Raw genomic sequence first — 21,028 nt, 5'->3', positions numbered from 1 at the left:
AATGACTGGGAATACAAATCATATCACAATAATAACCCTGAATGTTAATGGCTTGAACTCATCAATCAAAAGACATAGACTGGCAGATTGGATTAAAAAGAAAAATCCAACAATATGCTGCCTACAAGAGACTCATCTCATAGAAAGAGATAACCATAGACTAAAGGTAAAAGGATGGGGAAAAACATACCATGCACAAGGACACAGCAAAAAAGCTGGAGTATCCATCCTCATTTCAGATAATGTGGACTTCAAGCCAAAACTAGTCAGAAGGGATAAAGAAGGACATTACATGCTGCTTAAGGGAAGCATAAATCAGCAAGACATAACAATCATAAATATCGATGTCCCGAACATTGGCTCATCCACGTACTTCAAACAAATCCTTCTCAATTCCAGAAATCAAATAGACCACAACACAATAATACTAGGTGATTTTAACACACCTCTCTCACCACTGGATAGATCTTCCAAACAAAAATTGAATAAAGAAACCATAGATCTCAATAACACAATCAACAATTTAGACTTAACCGACATATATAGAATATACCATCCAACAAAGAACGAATACACTTTCTTCTCAGCAGCACATGGATCCTTCTCTAAAATAGACCATATTTTATGCCACAAAGCTACTGTTAGCAAATACAAGAAGATAGAGATACTACCTTGTACTCTATCAGATCATAATGGATTGAAATTAGAAATAAATGACAGAATAAAAAACAGAAACTACTCCAATACCTGGAGATTAAATAATACACTATTATATGATGAATGGATAACAGAAGACATTAGGAGGGAAATGAAAAAATTCTTAGAAGTAAAAGAGATCAAAGACACATCATATCAAAATCTATGGGACACTATGAAAGCAGTACTTAGAGGAAGATTTATTTCATGAGGCGCATTCAACTAAAGAAGTAGAAATCAACAAATAAATGACTTAACACTACAACTCAAAGTCCTAGAAAAAGAAGAGCAGACCAACACCAAAAGTAGTAGAAGACAGGAAATAGTTAAAATCAGAGCCGAAATCAACGAAATTGAAACAAAAGAAACAATCGGAAAAAATTAACAAAATAAATAGTTGGTTCTTCGAAAAAATAAACAAAATTGATAAACCCTTAGCCACACTAACAAAGAGAAAGAGGGAGAAAACTCAAATTACTAAAATTCGGAATGAACAAGGAAATATCACAACAGACACTGACTGAAATACAAAACATAATTAGAAGCTATTTTGAAAATCTATACTCCAACAAAACGGAAAACCTCAAAGACATCAACAAGTTTCTAGAGACATATGAATTACCTAAACTGAACGAGGAGGACATACACAACTTAAATAAATCAATTTCAAGCAATGAAATAGAAGAGGTCATCAAAAGCCTACCAACAAAGAAAAGTCCAGGACCAGATGGGTTCTCAGCCGAGTTCTACAAAACCATTAAAGAAGAGCTCATTCCAATACTCCTCAAAGTATTCCATGAAATAGAAGAGGACGGAACCCTCCCAAACTCATTCTATGAAGCCAATATCACCCTGATACCTAAACCACACAGAGACACATCGAGGAAAGAAAATTTCAGACCAATATCCTTAATGAATATCGACACAAAAATTCTCAACAAAATTTTAGCAAATCGCATATAAAAATATATTAAAAAGATAGTGCACCACGATCAAGTGGGTTTTATCCCAGGGATGCAAGGTTGGTTCAACATTCGGAAATCAATAAATGTCATTCACCATATCAACAGACTTAAAGTTAAGAATCACATGATTATTTCAATAGATGCAGAAAAAGCATTCGATAAAATACAGCATCCCTTCATGCTCAAAACACTAGAAAAAATTGGGGTAGTGGGAACATTGCTTAACATTATAAAGGCCATCTACGCTAAGCCCATGGCCAACATCATTCTAAATGGTGAAAAACTGAAAGCATTCCCTCTAAAAACTGGAACAAGGCAGGGATGCCCTCTTTCACCACTTGTATTCAACATCATCCTTGAGACTCTAGCCAGAGCAATTAGACAAACCAAATAAATTAAAGGGATATGAATTGGAAAAGAAGAACGCAAACTATCCCTGTTCACTGATGACATGATTATATATTTAGAGGAACCTGGAAATTCCACCAGAAAACTTTTAGAACTCATAAGTGAATTCAGTAAAGTAGCAGGTTACAAGATCAATGTTCATAAATCCAATGCATTTTTATATATAAGTGATGAATCTTCAGAAAGAGAAATTAGGAAAACTACCCCATTCACAATAGCATCGAAAAAAATAAAATACTTGGGAATCAATCTCACAAAAGAGGTGAAAGACCTCTACAATGAGAACTACAGAACACTAAAGAAAGAAATTAAAGAAAACCTTAGAAGATGGAAAGATCTCCCATGTTCCTGGATAGGCAGAATTAATATTGTCAAAATGTCCATACTACGTAAAGTGCTATACAGATTCAATGCAATTCCAATTAAAATTCCAATGATGTACCTTGCAGAAATAGAGCAAGCAATTATGAAATTCATCTGGAAGAATAAAAAACCCAGAATAGCTAAAGCAATCCTCAGTAGAAAGAGCGAAGCAGGGGGTATTGCAATACCAGATCTTCAACTCTACTACAAAGCAATAGTAACAAAAACGGCATGGTATTGGTACCAAAATAGACAGGTAGATCAATGGTACAGAATAGAGGACATGGACACAAATCCAAATAAATACAATTTTCTCATACTAGACAAAGGGTCCAAAAATATGCAATGGAGAAAAGATAGCCTCTTCAACAAATGGTGCTGGGAAAACTGGAAAACCATATGCAATAGAATGAAATTAAACCCCTATCTCTCACCCTACACAAAACTCAACTCAAAATGGATCAAGGACCTCGGAATCAGACCAGAGACCCTGCATCTTATAGAAGAAAAAGTAGGTCCAAACCTTCAATTGTTGCCTTAGGATCAGACTTCCTTAACAGGACTCCCATAGCACAAGAAATAAAAGCAAGAATCAACAACTGAGATAGATTCAAACTAAAAAGCTTTCTCTCAGCAAAGGAAATTCTCAGTAATGTGAAGAGAGAGCCTACAGAGTGGGAGAATATATTTGCCACTCATACTTCAGATAGAGTCCTAATTTCCAGAATCTATAAAGAACTCAAAAAACTCTACACGAAGAATAGAAATAATCCAATCAACAAATGGGCTAAGGAAATGAACAAACACTTCACAGAAGAAGATATACAAGCAAGCAACAGATATACAAAAAAATGTTCAACATCTCTAGTAATAAGAGAAATGCAAATCAAAACTACCCTAAGATTTCATCTCACCCCAATTAGAATGGCGATTATCAAGAACACAAGCAACAACAGGTGTTGGCGAGGATGTGGGGAGAAAGGTACACTCACACATTGCTGGTGGGATTGCAAATTAGTGCAGCCACTCTGGAAAGCAGTGTGGAGATTCCTCAGAAAGCTTGGAATGGAACCACCATTTGACCCAGCTATCCCACTCCTTGGCCTATACCCAAAGGACTTAAAATCAGCATACTAAAGAGATACAGCCACATCAATGTTCATTGCTGTTCAATTCACCATAGCCAGATTGTGGAACCAACCTAGATGCCCTTCAGTTGATGAATGGATAAAGAAACTGTGGCATATATATACAATGGAATATTACTCCGCAATGAAGAATGATAAAATTATGGCATTTGCAGGCAAATGGACAAAATTGGAGAATACCATGCTAAGTGAGATAAGCCAATCTCAAAAAACTAAATGACAAATGATCTCGCTGATAAGCGTATGAGGACATATAATGAGGGGTGGGAGGGGTTAGCATTAGGTTAGGGGTAGGTTTATGGTTAGGGATAAGGAGGATGATAAGAATGAAGGAAAGAAGGACTGTATAGAGGGAAAAGAGGGGTGGGAGGGGTCGGGGGGAAGGAAAAAAAATGAATCAAACATCATTGCCCTATGTAAATTTATGATTACACAAATGGTATGCCTTGACTCCATGTATAAATAGAGAAACAACATGTATCTCATTTGTATACAATAATTTAAAAAAAGGAAAAAAAAATACGTGTACCCACACTATTTTTCCTTTAAAATAAAAATAGTCTAAAAACAAAAAAAAAAGAGGCCAATGGCATAGGTGTTAATACAGACAAGTTTCAATAAGGGGTACATGTCATATATGAAATGATCAATGACATTGGGTCCACAGAATGGGGGATCATATATAGTGACAAATTCAATTACTGAGTGCAAAAAGCTCCCCACCCAGGAAACTACCAGCAACACAACCCACAGAGATGGCCTCATTGGCCTCATGATAACCAAATAATGCAAGGCCTTCTACAAAGTCACATAGAGGTCATAGGCCATCACCAACAGAAGAAAGAACTCTGAGCCACCAAAAATGTGTCCTATAAATAGCTGAGTTATACAAAACTCAAAGGATATGATATTTTCCCTTAAGAACATGTTGGAAATCATTTGGGGAGAAATGACTATAGAATAAATGGCATCCATAAATGATAATGTAGCAAGAAAGAAGTACGTTGGTGAGCCCAGGGTCTTACTGAAATTTATGGTCATAGGATGAGCAGATTTCCCACCATGGTCAAGATGTAGAAGAGCAAGAACATTTCAAAAAGCACTTTCTGCTCCATTGGATTCTGTGTGAAGCCCAAAAGACAAAGTAATTTACATTGTTCCTCCATTCCATCTAATCCTTTATCATTGCTGACTTCAGATAGTAAAGCAGTTCACCTACAAACCATGAAAAATCCTTAGGAGTATTATAATCCCAATCTTAATTCATTAATCCTCTGAAATATGTATAAGAAGCATCAACTTTTGTTCAGCTGTCTACTGCACATGTCAGTAATAATGAAATAAGATGGGATTTCCTACCCTAAGTATAGTGATGGAATCAGGATTTAAATGACAACATGATCATTCTCATAAGGGTCTTATTTGTATCATGCTATCAATTCACAGCTGGAATTTATAAATCAACTGCATTATGGTACACCTCTCACAGGAACCCATAATTGTATATTAAAAGGAGATGTAAAATAACAAGAAATGAAAAATTAATTTCATAAGAAAATGAATTTTCATGCATTTTCATTCATTTCATGAGAAAATGTGTTTCATGATAAACACATGGTGTCAAAAAGGTATAATACCAAAGATTCACTTAAGGTCATTTTCATATTAATAGTGGCAAAAATAACATGTAAAACTGTAGAACAAATGTCAGTATATTCATTACTGGTTCTATGACTGTAAATCAACAACAATGGCAGTTTTTCCTCCAATTTCCACTCATCTCTCTTATCCCCTGGACATCTCAACCAGAAGCACCTTACCATTCATATTTCTAGGTGTGTTCTGCTCTGATGATGTGCATGTCCTCCAGCACATGAGAGGCCTTCTGAGCAGTTTTCCTTCTCTTTCACAACCTTCAGCAGCACCACCTTCTGATGTTCATAGTTGCACCCACAGACTCTTTGAGATGATATAGGCTTTTTCTATCATGAATCAGGACTGTCTCCCAAACATCTACCACTATCCAATCCCAAAGTTTAACCCACAGTTTTAGGTATTTTCTGTTGCTTTCCAGTAGCAAAATTCATGTTTTTTTGTGACAGCTGCTGTAACAAAGTATTCCAAACTCTTTAAGAACAGAAATCCTTTGTTTGATAGTTTGGTACGCTAGAGATTCAGAATCACCATCTGTGCTGTATTGATTTCTTCAGAAGACTTTGAGGAAAAGCAGAATCTCAGGCCTTTCTCCTTGGCTTACATATACCTGTTTTGTGTCACCTGTCACTCTCCCTACATCCAAATCTCCCCTCGAACAGGACATCAGTCTTATTGGAACAAGGACCAATCTAATGAAACTGTTTTAATTTGTTGACTTCTGCAAAGACCCTACATACAAAAAATTCACATTATGTGGTAGTGGAGATTTGAAACTCAACATAAATTTGAGGAATATGTGGGAGAAAAAGAACAAAATAAAACAGAAGTTGTTTCATGTGATTCAATGTATGACCAATAGCTATCACACTTTCAAATACCATCCCACATTGCTGAACCCTTCTTTTGGGGTCTTTACATGCATGCTCCTCCTTTTTCTAACCTGCAAATGCTCAAAGAACAATAAAATTGTCTGTCTTCACCACTGCCTCTCTCCGAATTTAAATGGATAACTGCAACTATTTAATTTGCAACACAAACTAGATATCCATATGTATTACAAAAGTGAAGTTTTAATTTTTCATGATAAATCTGTTCCTTCTCAGGTTGTCATTATCTAATAAAATTGAATTTCCTTAGCACAACTTTTTAGTCCCAGATCTGATATTTTGACACATAATGGACATCCATTCATTATTCCTTTCATGTTACTTATTCATACACTTAAAAGATTTTGTTGACCTATACTGGGATACCCTCTTTGTCATATATTGCAAATTTCTCACTGCAACCCTCTACATCCCTGATATCCTGCATGAGCCTCTTGCCACATCTACCTACATTCCTCTTAGATTCCAACAGGCCTATTTCCTGAAGCAATACAAATTATCTTTTTAATCTTATTCAGATCATATCATTTCCTTAATTAAAATCCTACAGGAGATTTTTATCACATGCTCAATATGTATTCATGGACTCCCAGACTTTCTTGCTAACTGTCTCAAATCATCTTTTGGAATTCTCCATGATCATCCTCTCAAATTTTTCCCTAATGCTCAAACATCCATACTGATTTTGCATCACTCTATTTCCATCTGTTCTTTCATAGACACTAACTTCCAAGACCAGAAATGAGGATGACAACCTCTAAAGATGAATATTGTAGAAGTTCTGTTCTACATTCAACCTTTTATTTATTGATTCAACCAACTAGTGTGTACATAGCACCTACCTTCTATCACATCAACCTAATAAGGAAAATTTTCAGGCATCACAGAGTGTCCACAAACTTATTAAAGTTCAGTATGCACCAAGATTATGTATCTAGTGACTGAGCACACACCTTGTCACCTCTACTGTTACCAATGAAGCACAAATCTTGGGGATAGAAAATGGTTGCAGAATTTCTTCTTTTAATTTTAAATGTATTCATGATAACTCTCATATATAAACAGACCAGCCATTATCTTCACACAGAAGTTTTGCCCAACATTTGAATTATTGCAAATTCAATGGATATAATTTCATATGCAATGAAAAATTCACATAATTGAAAATTCACATAATTGAAAATTGAATAAATTGAACAATTTATTCAATTGTTAATGTCTTACTTTGGGAATCTTGTCTACAGTTTGAATGAGAACATTTTACTTCACTAGTAAAGAGCAGAAAATCCCTTTTCAACCCAGGATACATGCAGAAGAAATAAATCAGTATTTTTCCTGTGAATATATTTATAACAATACATCTATGTCTGTCTATTGCCTCCAGTATTCTCACATTTGCAGAAAATCATTATCCGCATTGTAGATGAATTTCAAATTAATTCCATGTCGAAAATAGAAAGATGAAAAATTTCCATAATAGAATAATTTCTCAAAAAGGCAAACAAATCACATGTTCATGTAGGAAGATAGCACCTAACTTTTTAACAAGTAATGTTTTCTCTGTAAGTTCTCTTCCAGTAACTTTATTAATTACTACCATTCATCTCTGTACAGAGTCTCTGCTGCTATTGGTATAGTCTAATACTTGTGGGAGATATCAGGAGATAGCATTATCCTTCTTCATGTACACAATGCTTTAAACCTGCAGAAACTTCTGTTCAAACAATTATATCAAGCCCTTAAGGACAGCATTCCCTAACAAAGTTGTAGATTATAGTAGGCTTTATACCAAGAAACCACATTAACAGAGGAGTTCTACAACTGAAATGTATCCAAGACTGATTCTTTTGTAATCACTTTCAATGGGAATTCCCACATATTTATACCTCTAAATATGCCAATAGCTTGATCACATTATTATGGTCAAGAAAATATAACAAAAAAATTTCAGAAACATAGGAAAATAGACAAAATGATAATTGACAAAAATTATGTAACAGTTCATTTAATTTTTTCCACTGAAGATGAATTTATCACTTATTTCCACACTGCCAGATCAATTTTTTTTCATTTATCTAAGAATCAATTTTCTCTCACTATTTGTATGGAACTGAAAATATTTTTAAAGGATTTATACAGTTATAATAACTTGATGTCTATGTATTTATTCATTATATTTTAAACAATATTAGAACATCTTTTTACTTCATATTCATGCTAGTAAATGGAGATATAAGAGGTATTGAATCAGAAAATATGATCATAAATAGATTTCATCTGATATATGTCTTGTAACACAGTTACAACATAATAATGGGAATAACTAAACACAGTAGATAGAACAAACTGATATCTAGCACAAGATGAGAGCAACCCCTCGGGCCATTACAGATTTCAGGGATTTGAAATTATTAAGGATCTTTTCCAATGAGAGTAAAGAGGACTTCCAAATTCTGGGTCAATGAAAATTCTCAACAATCTTTTAGCAAATTCAATCTGACAATGTATAAAAACAATCATGTACCATGACCAACTGAGATATATCCTAGATACATAAGGCTGATGTAGAATTCAAATATCAATTACTGCAATGAATTAAGCCAAAGGATCAAGATGAAAAATCACATGGTTATATCAACAGTTGCAATTAAACCCTTTAAAAAATTTGACACTCAACCAATACTGAGGGGAAGAATAAAAATGGACAATAAACAATGCCTAACTTCAAGACAGTATAAGCTATGAAATTAAGACACTATAGAATTGATTAAAAGAGTGAACAAATAGATCAAAGGATAGACAGAGATGTCAGTCACTTTGGAAAACTGGCAGTTCCTTTTGAATCTAAGCAAACTCACCACACAATCAAGGAAGGGGGCACCTTGGAGTTTATACAAATGAGTCAAAAGTGTAGCCCTTACAAAAAGAGGAATTCAAATGTTTCTACGATCTTTGTTCATAACTGCCAAACCAAAGAATCAACCAAGATGCATTTCAGCACATGAATGTATAAACACAGCATGGTCCATCCACAAAATAAAATATAATTCATTTCTTAAAAAGAAATGAGCTACTGAGCAACAAAAAGACGTAGAGGAAACTTCACGGTATATAACCTGGTGAAAGAGCCAGTCTGAAAAGGTTACATGTTGTATGACCCCAATCATGTGACATTCCAGAGTGTGCAAAAACATGGGGAAAGTAAAAATATCACTAGTTCTCAGGGATTAGAGGGAGGGACATGAGTGGGTGGAACATGGAGGATATTTTCTTTAGTGAAACTCTTCTGTGATAACATACTAGAGATTCATGTCTTGTACATTTTTCCAAGTCCATAGAAAGGACCACACCAAGAGTCATGAGTGCATCCTGATGTAAAAAAGGAACTTTGAATGATACCATTGTGTCATTATGCATTAAGCAATTGTAAAATGTACCACCATGGTGTAGGAAGTTAATAGTGTCTCTATGGCTTCAGTAATTCCCAAAATTTCATGAGCTAGAAACCATGCAACAATGTTAAGAGGTGGGACCCTCAAGAGGAGATTAGTCCACTGGATTGATGTTGTTATCAGAGGAGTGGGTTGGTTATCACAGGAGTGGGGTCCTGATAAAGGTGAGCTTGACCCTCCCTTGCTGTCTCATTCTTGCCCTCTCCTGTCCTTCCAGCTTCACCATGGGATGATTTGGACCATCTCCAGATGCTGGGGTCGGTGCTCTTGGACTTCACATTCTGAGGACTATGGACAAATTAATCTCTGTTCTTTATGAATTGATCAGCCTCAGTTATTCTGTTACAGCAGCAGAAAATGGACTAAGGCAGTGGGGTAGGTTGAGTTACTGGGGAAGAGGTTACATAGGAGGTCTAGGGACTTTGTGCTCAAATTTCTTTGGCTTTGAAATGGCTTTAAAAGTAGAGTTCATTATGTTTAAACATAAAATTCCTGAGAATGAATCAGGTTCAGGAAGCACCCAACACCAGAAGATGAACTAGCTGACCAAGGGACCTATATTTGGACTTGGAGTTCAGTCAGAACAACATATGAAATAAGATGGAATAATAGTAACATTTTGAACATAGACTATTATGGATTTTAAACAGGACTGCAAAGAGGTTGAGAGAATTGACTATGGTTAACTATCTTTCCTATGATTTTATAACTTTGAGAAACTTATTTTCAACATGAAAGCATCATTTTTTGTGAAAAGAAAGGAATTATTACATTTAAAGTTTTGCTAATACAGAAAAATATGTGTAGACTGTTCATACAGTGTCTAATACACAGAAGTATGTAATAATACAGATTTCTTTTCTTAAATGAGAATATTAAACATGCCTGACTTCTCCATTTAAAATAAATCTAGATATTAAGGAGAAATTGAATAGAAGCCAACTGTTATGTTTCAGTTGTTAGAACCAAAAATCCTATCTTTAGAGTCTCTTTTATGAAAGAGGAAATTGAAATCGAAATTCTAGAATGCAGAAAATTCTTTAAAGGAAACACTTTCTGAAATAAAGGGATACTATTACCAATACTCAGAGGAAAATTGAGTCTTAAGTGTTTGCATTACATAAAAAGTAAGGAAGAGATCAAGAAATTTTTAAACCAAAAATGTTAGGAAAAAAAGCATATAATTGGTCCAAACTAAAATAGGTAGGAAAACAAAATGAAGATAAAAATGGTTTCCTCCATTAGAAAAACCTTAGTGCTATCATATCTGTGTGTGTTTGTTTCCCATTCCTGAACAAACAACTGAGCTAAATCAACTTAGTAACACAATAGGTTTATTTTGGTTCACCATTTCAGATGTTTTGGTCCGTCACAATTTGGCCTCTTTCCTTTGGGTTTTTGGTGAAGCAACACATCATGCTGGGGAGAAAGTTGCTGAAAAATTGTTCACCACACTTATGGGACATGAAATGAAAGGGAGAAAGGGATCAGAGTCCCACAATCCTTTTCAACACCATCCCCTTCAAAGACCTAAAACTTCCCACTAGGCCTCAACTCCACACATGTTAGCCACCTTTCAGTAGCCATGGAACCAACTTTTTGGGCCCTTGGGGGACATTCCAGATACAAATGATATGAATTTATACTTGGTAATTTGATCACAAATTAATGAAAATGAGAATTGAATAAATCACTCTCTATTCTAATCTCAGTAGTGAAAGAAGAACAAATCTCAATTTAGAACTTATACAAAGAGACCAAAGAAAGTTTCAAAAATGTGAGTAGATTTTATTACTTGTAATAAAACAATAAATAACTGAATCAGAATCATGTAAAATGAATTTTAATCCAGATTAAATCAGTGATTTCACAGGAAATTATGAACCACAAAAATTTCAAATATATTCATTTTTTATATTAAAGATGTTTTTCTTGTAAGCAGAATATGAATGTATAAATGAGTCTTCTTATTCTTATGGGGTCTTCAATCTTTGCATTTTATCATGGTATTTAGACCATTTACATTTTATAATTGTTGGTAAAGTTCATTTTAAACATACCATCTTGCTATTTTTCTAGGTGCTACACAAGTTTCATATTTCTTTTCCTTTTTGATGGTTTATTTTGGATTTTTTAATCTTCTTTATCTCTTATTGACATAACTCTTACATTGAGGGCTTATAAATTACAATTTCAGCTTGGTGCAGACTAACATCGGGTGATATTTGAAAACTTGATGTATTTTATAAAAACTTCACATAGTAAACATATTGTTTCTCTTTTGAGCCATTATGACATTATTGTCAAACTATATGTGTTTAAACCCCAAATCATGATGTTATTCCTTGGTCTTAATCAGGCATATTTTAAAGAAATTTAAGTAATATGAAAAATCTTAAGTATTTTCTCATGCAGTTACCGCTTTGGTGATCTTCATCTGGTAGTACAAACTGATATTCTCAACTAGGATCACTTTTCATGAGTCTGACTTCCTTGAACATCTTGGAATTAAAGCCACTGATAGCACATTTATCTTACTCTACTTTTAAGATTTTCTCTATGTTATGGACTGAGTAACTTGTTTAGGATGTGCTTTGGTATAATTTTCTTTATGCTTAATATACCTGCCTTCATGAAGCATCGTGTGTCAGTATTTATGAAGTCTATCAAATTAAAAATATTTCTTGCATTATTTCTTTAAATATTTTTCTATCCTCTGACACTGTATTTATTAAGTCACTTGTAGTATTGAGCAACTCACTGCTGAGAGTTTCTATTTTGTGTTTTGATATAGTTTATTTCGATTGGTTTTAGTGTATCTTTTGTAATTTGTTTCAATGTCTAAAGTGCTATTAATCCCATACCCTACTTTTCTTTTTACTGCAAATATTGTAACTTTTCCCTCTTTAGCAAACTGAGGTTCAATTATCTTTTATCTTTTATATGTCCAATTCTTGAACATACAGAATATAATTATAATTTCTTTCAATACCATTTATGCTCCCACTAATACATGTGTCAGTTCTGAGTAGCATTCCATTATTTATTTATTCTCCTACTGGGCACAATTTAGTGCTTCTTTACATGACTTACATTTTTGCACTGGATCTCAGAATTTATTGTTTTACCATATTATACCATGTTTTACCAGATATTATTACATTTATAAATACTCCTGAGAATTGTTGTGCATTACAATTAAGTTGTTTAGAAATATTGTGATTTTTGTATGTTTCTCTCTTTATCATTTTTGAAATATTTTTCTGATTATATTTTCCCAAGCTAGAGAAATGTCCACTGTAAATCTACTAACATTCCACTACTGAACAAAGATCTAAGTACTCAACCCAAGACCTGCCCCTGTGCTGTCAGGATTCCAGTCAAGCTGGTGAAAGTCGAAACTGTTCTCAGCCCAGCAAGTGCCAGGCACTCTTCTCTCTGGCTAGGTCTTTTGCTACTGCAGGTAGTTTCCTCAAATGCATGTGCTGTGCTGAATAATTCAGGAGAAACCCTGAAATTATCCACGGCCCTCCTTATCTTGCTCCAGCTCTTGCTTCCTCTCTTTCTCACACACACACACATTTACTTTCAGGTTCCACCTCTGCCTTCTTCTGCCCTTCAGCCTTCAATCTCAGTGACCTTGATCTCTTCAATTCACTCTTTCCTCTCCTCAAATCAAGGCATATCCCAGGATCTTCTACTGAGAGCACAGCATGGAAGATTCCCCAATGAAACAAGCAGGGACTATTCTACAGATCAACTTGTTTCTCTCCCCTTTTCAATGTTTCCCATCAATGTTTCCTATTGTCAAATGCATTCAAAACCGTTCTTTGTTACTGGCTTATATGCTTGTTAGAGACATTAGCATAAATCTCTCTGTTCCCCCATTATCTCCAAAATTAACATTATAAGAAACAGTAATATTGAATATTGGAAATTTTATATGGTCAAAAAGAAAAATCATAAATCCATTTTAATAAGTTTTTAAACATAATTAGTGAATACTACAGCAATTTCTGAAAAAGAGGTGAGGAAAATATATGATTTATTTTTTAACATAAAGGAAAGGAATAAATCTTAAACACAAAGTCAGCACCATCCTTAATAGCAAAACACTAAAAACAATGATTCTTTCCCCAAGTCATTTTAAAACAGAATATTCCTCTACTTTATGTGAAATTTTTTTAAGATATTGATTTCTTTCTTTTTCTTTTTTTTTTTATTTGTTCTATTTAGTTATACAGGAGAGTAGAATGCATTTTCTCACATCACACATAAATTTGATTAGAATAGATAGTGATTTATTCAATTTCTAATTTTTATTAATTTGTGATCAAATTAGCAAGTATATATTACTATCATTTCAATCTGGAATGTCCCCCAACACTGTTCAGACAACACTAATGACAGCAGTTGTGGTATATAAGAGAAATTCAGGATCACATGCAAAAAATCCAGCTAATCGCATAACATGAACATCAACCTAAAAAACAGCATGCAAACCTAAACAGGAGCACACAGGACTTTCCACCAAATAACAGTCATGTACTCCACTAGTCTTTAGTTTCTTTTGTGCGTGCCTAAAGGGTCATCCTGTCTCTTCATAGGTTGTCGCCTTTTCAAGGCAGGGGTTTTATCATAAACTGGGGGGGATTTTGAGCTTATCACACACAAAAATAAATGTTCATAATAGAGACAAGCTGTCTTCTGTGGCCTAAGTCAGTTCTTGAAATGGTGATTTCAAGGTGACCATGAGAAGGCTGTGGAGGAACTCCCTGAAAAACAACTTAAAGTCATTTTGATCCAGAAAAATAGAAAGACTCGGGAATGGGTTCACGAATCCATGCCTCAGATATGATGGGAAAAATCCAATGTGTGTCTAAAGAGAATTATTGGGACAGTTGGTGAAGTGGTAGTAAGCTGTGTGGATGGTGTAATAATATTGTCTCAATGTCGACCTCTCGATTTTCATCACTCTGCTGTGGTTATTTAATGGGTTTATTGTGTTTTAGAGAGGCCTAGAAGTCTAAACACCAAAGAGTCACCATGTCTCCATCTACTCATAAGCCTTTAAGTTAAAAACTATTAATTCTATACATAAAATGACAGAGGACTGCAGAATAAAAAATAAAGGTATTGACATATGTCTTTAATGATGTGTATATATATATATGTGTGTGTGTGTGTGTGTGTGTGTGTGTGTGCGCACATACAAAAAAGAGAGAAAAGAGAGTAAAAAACAAACATAGAAAAATATGAATACATGGGGAACCTGGGGGAAGGTTCTCCAGGATATCTTACAACTTTGACCTCAGTTTGAAATTTGTCACAATCAAAATATTTTTAAACAAAAACTTACACATGAAAAATATAGAAGTGTAAACGAAGCAAGAAAAAATAGACTCAATGGGTACTTTTTGCTCAGTGTATGCAAACAGGCCTGAAGACCTTGTCATTATCCCTAGGTAAAAATCCTACCATACCTGAGCACAGGCATGACTTCGTGGATTTGATCTGGATGTTCTCTCAAGGTCATTGCATAGGGTTTTCAACCTCAATAAACCCTTGTTTGCACTGCTGTAAAATGGGTCCAATAAGAGTCCCTACTTTATGATGTTATTGGATGAATCAATACTCTGATTAAACACATGGAATCCCACATAGCATGCATAGAACAAGTCCTAAAAAGGATAAGAATATTATAAATTCTGAGTGTGATTGTTACTCACAAATCTTCCCAAGAAAATATCACGAAAGTGCTTCTTAAACTGTGTCAGAAAATAAACTGTTTTTAAAGGTAAAACTATTTCTATAAAGCACTCATTTTTCAACAATTGTTTACTGTGTCCAACAGGATAATAAGGGTTAAGGATGAAACAGTTTATATTCTAGAAAAAAACAAATAATAAGTAAAAATTTTAAGTAAAATATATAGAGAACTGATCAACAGTGCTAACCCTAAGTGTATAATTGAAATTTATCTGTGACAGGGATAAAATATATTGGGGCAAATTCCACTTTGTTTTTTTAACCAGGGATTAAACCGAGTCTAGCTAAGTTGCATACAACCTCACTTAGTTGCTGAGACTGACTTTGAACTTGTAATCCCCCTGTCTCAGTCTCAGGAGCAGTTGGGATTGCAGGTGTGCACCACTGTGCCTGGCTATTTCCTGGGAAACAAATTATCTAAAAGTTGTTTTAAGGAAGTGCTTCCAGAGCCAACTCAAAGTTAGCTCAAATTGTTTTTTCAAGTATAGGCATGCACAAAAGAAGATACACTAGTCTTGTGAAATGTGCTATTGCAAATAACCATTCAGACAATGATTATGACCATAGGTATGACATCTAAGAGGAATTCAGGGTCACATGCAAAACATCCTGCCAAAGTCATGATCTGAATCACAACCTAAAGAAACAGCACATAATCCTGCACAGGAGCACACAGGACTTTCCACCAGAAAAGGGTCATGTACTCTGCAAGTCTCTGACAAGTGAGGAGGGAGTTTTGGCCTGGATGCAGGCCTGGATGGTTATCCAGCCTCTTCATAAGTAGCATATTTTCAAGGTGGGGTTTTTATCATGATCCATGTGGAGGATTATGAGCTTGTCACACATACAACCAATAAAAGTTTATAATATGTACATGTGGTCTTCTGTTGCCTAAGTACATTCTTGAAATGCTGATTTCAAGATGACCTTCAATAAATTCTGGAGACAGTTCCTGAAAAACAATGTAAGGACACTTGAATCCAGAAAAATTTAAGGCTCAGAAATGTTTCACATGAAAGAAATCCATGCTTTACACATGACAGGGAAATGTAATGTGTGACCTTCTATTTTCTTTTGCCACATAGAGGATATCATTGGGACAGTTTGTGAAGTGGCAATATGCTGAGTGGATTTTATAATAACATTGTCTTAATATCAACCCCTTGCTTTTGCATTCTCTTGTTATTCAATAAATGTCTCAAGTTTTGGAAAGACTTAGAGTTTAAGGACTAAAGGGTCATCATGTCTACAACTGACTCCTCAGTCTCTAAGAAAAGCTATCAATATATCTATACAAATAAATGGCTAAGAGAGAAATGAAAAATAAAAAATGATATTGGCATGTGTTTAGTGACATGTGCACATACAATGGCATATATATATACACACATTCATATGTACCGATACAAAAAAAGAGACAAGAAAGTAACAAGCAAATGTGGAATAATTTTAATACATGGAAAGTTTCTGGGAAAAGGGTCTTCAGAATATCTTTCAACATATATGAGTTTGAAAATATTTAACACAAGATATTGTTAAACAAGCAACTATACATGATAAATATAGAACTAAAGCACCACTAAAAATGACAGAATCGATGGAGGCTTACTCATTATATGCAAATAAGTTGGAAGGTCTGGTCATAACCAAGTAACCAAACCTGCCATACCTATGCACAGGCAGGACTTCTTGAATTGGATCTGGACACTCTCCAGGTCATAACCTTTCACAAGGTTTTCAACTTCCATGAGCCTTTGTTTGTGCAACTGTAAAAGGGCTCCAGTAAGAGTGCCCACCTCATGATGTTCCTGGAGGTCTTAATCATTGGAATGTTACAAAAGGAAACCATTTAACACATATAGAACAAGTCCTGAAAAGGACAAGTTTTTTATAAATGCTGGGTGTGACTGTTACTGACAAACCTTCAAAGAGAATATCAGCCCAGTGCTACTCAACAGTTTTCAGAAAATAAATTATTCTTAATGATGAAAATATTTCTATAAAGCACTCATTCAACAATGATTTACTGTGGCCATCACTATTACAGGTGCTGAGAATTGAGCAGTAGCTCATAGTCTAGAAAAAACAAATAGCAAAAATTTTTAAGAAAAATATAATAAGAAGTGAGTCAAGAGATAACTTTAAATGTTGTAATGTGACACTAAGGGTGACAGGGATGAGAAATATTTGGGTGGATATTTGAAATGTGATCCAAATGTTTGTCTGTAACATTTCAAAATAGTGATGCGTATATGAATACCTATATACCCATATTATAAAAAGCAATGCAAAAAAACTCTAAAAAGAACCATAAGAATCCTTTGATTTAAGGAAAAAACATAATGTAACCCTACCAAAGTTTAGTCCACAAATGCCAAAATAGTTTAATACAATACGATCCTATAAAGTAATTAATCACCTTAGCATGTATAAGGGTAAAAATTTTTAATCACCTAAATACCTGCAAATGACACATTTAGAAAAGTATAGCATGTTAATTTTTTTATTTCAATAAAATTGTGACATATCTCAGCTGTCATCACCACTATTTCACATGATCCTGGATGTAGCCATCAATCCAGCTCACCAAGAGAAATCCATTAGAAGTGTTAGAATTTGAAAAGAAAGAAATGCCTATGACTATGAAAACTACCAGAGAATATACCAGGAAAACCAAGAAAGAATAAAGAAGTAACACCTAAATTTGAAAGGATACACCAAATAAGTATAATCTTCATAAACTTGGTGACATAAAAACAGAGAAATGAAAAATGTAATAAATTTGAAACACAATAATCTACTGTGAATCTCTACTAATACAGAACTCATAGGGAAAAAGAACTGCAAAAACTAGAAGAACACATAGAGTAGCAATCATATTTTAGTAATAATAGAAGTATCATCTTGAGTTTCTTTAATTTTTCAATTCACTGATATCAGATTGACAAATAAGAATTATACAGGCTTTGGGTGGACAATGTGATATTATGATATATATGTACATTTTGAAATGACAGCTACAATTAGCATATCCATCATGTCACATGATTAGAGTTTTCTTTAATCTTTTTGTGGTGGGGCATTTCACATCTACCCTCTTATTAGGAGTCCTGTATACAATACAGTAAAGGTAACAATAGCTACCATGCTTCCGACTCCAGAATTAGTTAGCTTCTATATGAAACTTGTTACTCCTGGACCAACATCTCCAGTTTTCCCACTCTCCAGCCATGACAAACATCATTCTTCTTTCTGCATCTGTGAGTGTGAAGACTTTAGTGTTCACATATGAATCACATCATGCACTATTTGTCTTCTCTGTTCAGCTTACATCAATTAGCATGATGTCCTCTGAGTCCACACAGGTCACACAAATGATAAGCTTTCTTAACTTGAAAAACCTTGGAAACAGTGCCTACACCTGTATCAGGACTGGGAGATACTGGTGAGGGGCTCATCATATATCTTTTTTCAAATTTATCCATTTGCAAGGGTTCCATTGTAATTTGCATACTTGTTATGCTTTCCAAATTTAATTTAAAAATAAAACTATCCTCCTAAAATTATAAATGTAATGCTAGTAAAATCAAATAAAAAAGACATATATAGAACTTTACTATATAGAACAATGAACAAAAAGGTAAATATAAAATGAGAAATGACAACATTTACTAGAAATGAATGTAAAAAACTTAAATACACAAACTTGTAATAATATGAATTTTTTATTCATAAATAGATTGCATATTTTTATTGACTTCCTAGCATATGTGTACCAAAACATCCTACATCCCTTGATAAACCAGAAAATGAAGAATGAGCAATACACTGAGGAAATATGTTAATATCAAAACCTATAATCTATTCTTTAATTATGCTTAACAAAAATGCCTTAGCAAATTAGCATCAGTTTTAAGTCTAAAATATAGTCCTAAGGAGACAATGTCACAGTGAAATGTTTCTCTTCATAGTGGGAGACTCAATGATTTCCTACCTGATGTGGCTTATTTTCCAGAGTTTCTTCATAGCATTTGTCATCTCTGAGTTTCTCAGTGTGTAGATGAAGGGGTTTAGCATGGGGGTTATGACCATATAAAACACACTCAGTGACTTGTCAATGGGGAAAGTCTTAGCTGGTCTTGCATATATGAAAATACTGGGAACAAAGAAGAAGACAACCACAGTGATGTGGGAGCCACAGGTAGAGAGAGCTTTCCGCCTCCCTTCCTGACTCAGGTTCTTCAGAGAGTGAAAGATGACCACATAAGAAATGAGTAAGAGCAGAAACAAAATAGAGCACATAAGCCCTCCATTGGCAATAACTAAGAGGCCAGTGACATAGGTGTCACCACAGACAAGTTGCAATAAGGGGTACATGTCACAAGTAAAGTGGTCAATGACATTGGGGCCACAGAATGGGAGCCCATAAATAATGCCAATTTGAAATGTAGAGTGCACTAAACCTCCAGTCCAGGAAACTACCAGCAGCACAACACAGACCCATGGCCTCATGATAACCAAATAATGCAAGGGCTTACAGATGGCCACATAGCGGTCAAAGGCCATTACCAACAGAAGAGTGACCTCTGTCCCACCTAAAAGGTGTTCTGCAAAGAGCTGAAACATACAAAACTTGAAGGATATTACAACTTTTCCTAAAAACAAGTTTGAAATCAAATGGGGGGAAATGACAGATGAATAAATAATGTCTATAAATGATAAATTAGCAAGAAAGAAGTACATTGGAGTGCCCAGGGTCTTACTGAAGGTTACAGTTATGACAATGAGCAGGTTCCCAGCATGGTCAAAATGTAGAAGAACAAGAACATAACAAAAAGTACTTTCTGCTCCTTTGGATTTTGTGTGAGGCCCAAGAGGACAAAATAAGTTTCATTGTTCCTGTGTTCCATCTATTCACTTATTGATGTCAATTTCAGAAAGTAAAGCAGTTTACCTGTAAAACAATGAAAAAATCCTTAGAAACATTATAACCACTTTTATTCATCTGCCATATATGTTTGAAGCATCTTCTGGTGGCATATTGCCCTCAGTAGATATATGGATCCAAGTAAGATAAGACAAGTTTTCCTGGCCTAACTGATTTGATATATAGCTATGTAGTTCAAAATTTAATGACCAACATGAGAGATGTGTTGATAAATATATTTCTTGAAGCCATGCTATCGATTCACAGCATTCTAAATCCATTCTAAACCTGTTCAGATTTGGGAAGATTCTCAAAGAAGGTTGCTCTTTAGATGAGTTTAAAGATATGAAATAACAAGAGAGGATGAAAGGGAATCCTTGTAATGATGTACTATGTATAAAGTTACACAGAATAAAACTGAAGACTCACTTAAGATAATTTTCATATGAAGAGTGAATACAATCAATTATTAATGGAAGGCTGGAGACCACAAGTCACTGTATTAATAGTCGTGCTGAGTCTTTAGAAAATGATGCCCTTCCTCCACTTTCTTTGGCCCATACATCTGCTGGAAATGTCACCTACAAGCATCTTAGCATTCATGTTTCCAGGAACATTGTGCTCACAGTGAGGTCTCCATTCTCCAAGACAGAGGCCATCTCCACTGCTCACCTCTTTCTTTGCACCAGTATCACCTCTCATTGTTCATGTTTCTACCCACCATCTCTCCAAAGCCATCTGGGCTCTTTCTATCATG

The 21,028-nt window shown here is 34.6% G+C and overlaps 1 pseudogene; it reads right to left on the bottom strand.

Annotated features, from left to right (window-relative positions):
- Positions 1-19,334: 19,334 nt before the first annotated feature.
- Positions 19,335-20,254, bottom strand: LOC124959291 (olfactory receptor 4A47-like; annotated as a pseudogene).
- Positions 20,255-21,028: the final 774 nt, after the last annotated feature.

The sequence above is a fragment of the Sciurus carolinensis genome, chromosome 11, assembly GCF_902686445.1.
Source record: "Sciurus carolinensis chromosome 11, mSciCar1.2, whole genome shotgun sequence".
Taxonomy (NCBI): domain Eukaryota; kingdom Metazoa; phylum Chordata; class Mammalia; order Rodentia; family Sciuridae; genus Sciurus; species Sciurus carolinensis.
This window is presented reverse-complemented; position numbering and strand designations above follow the sequence as displayed.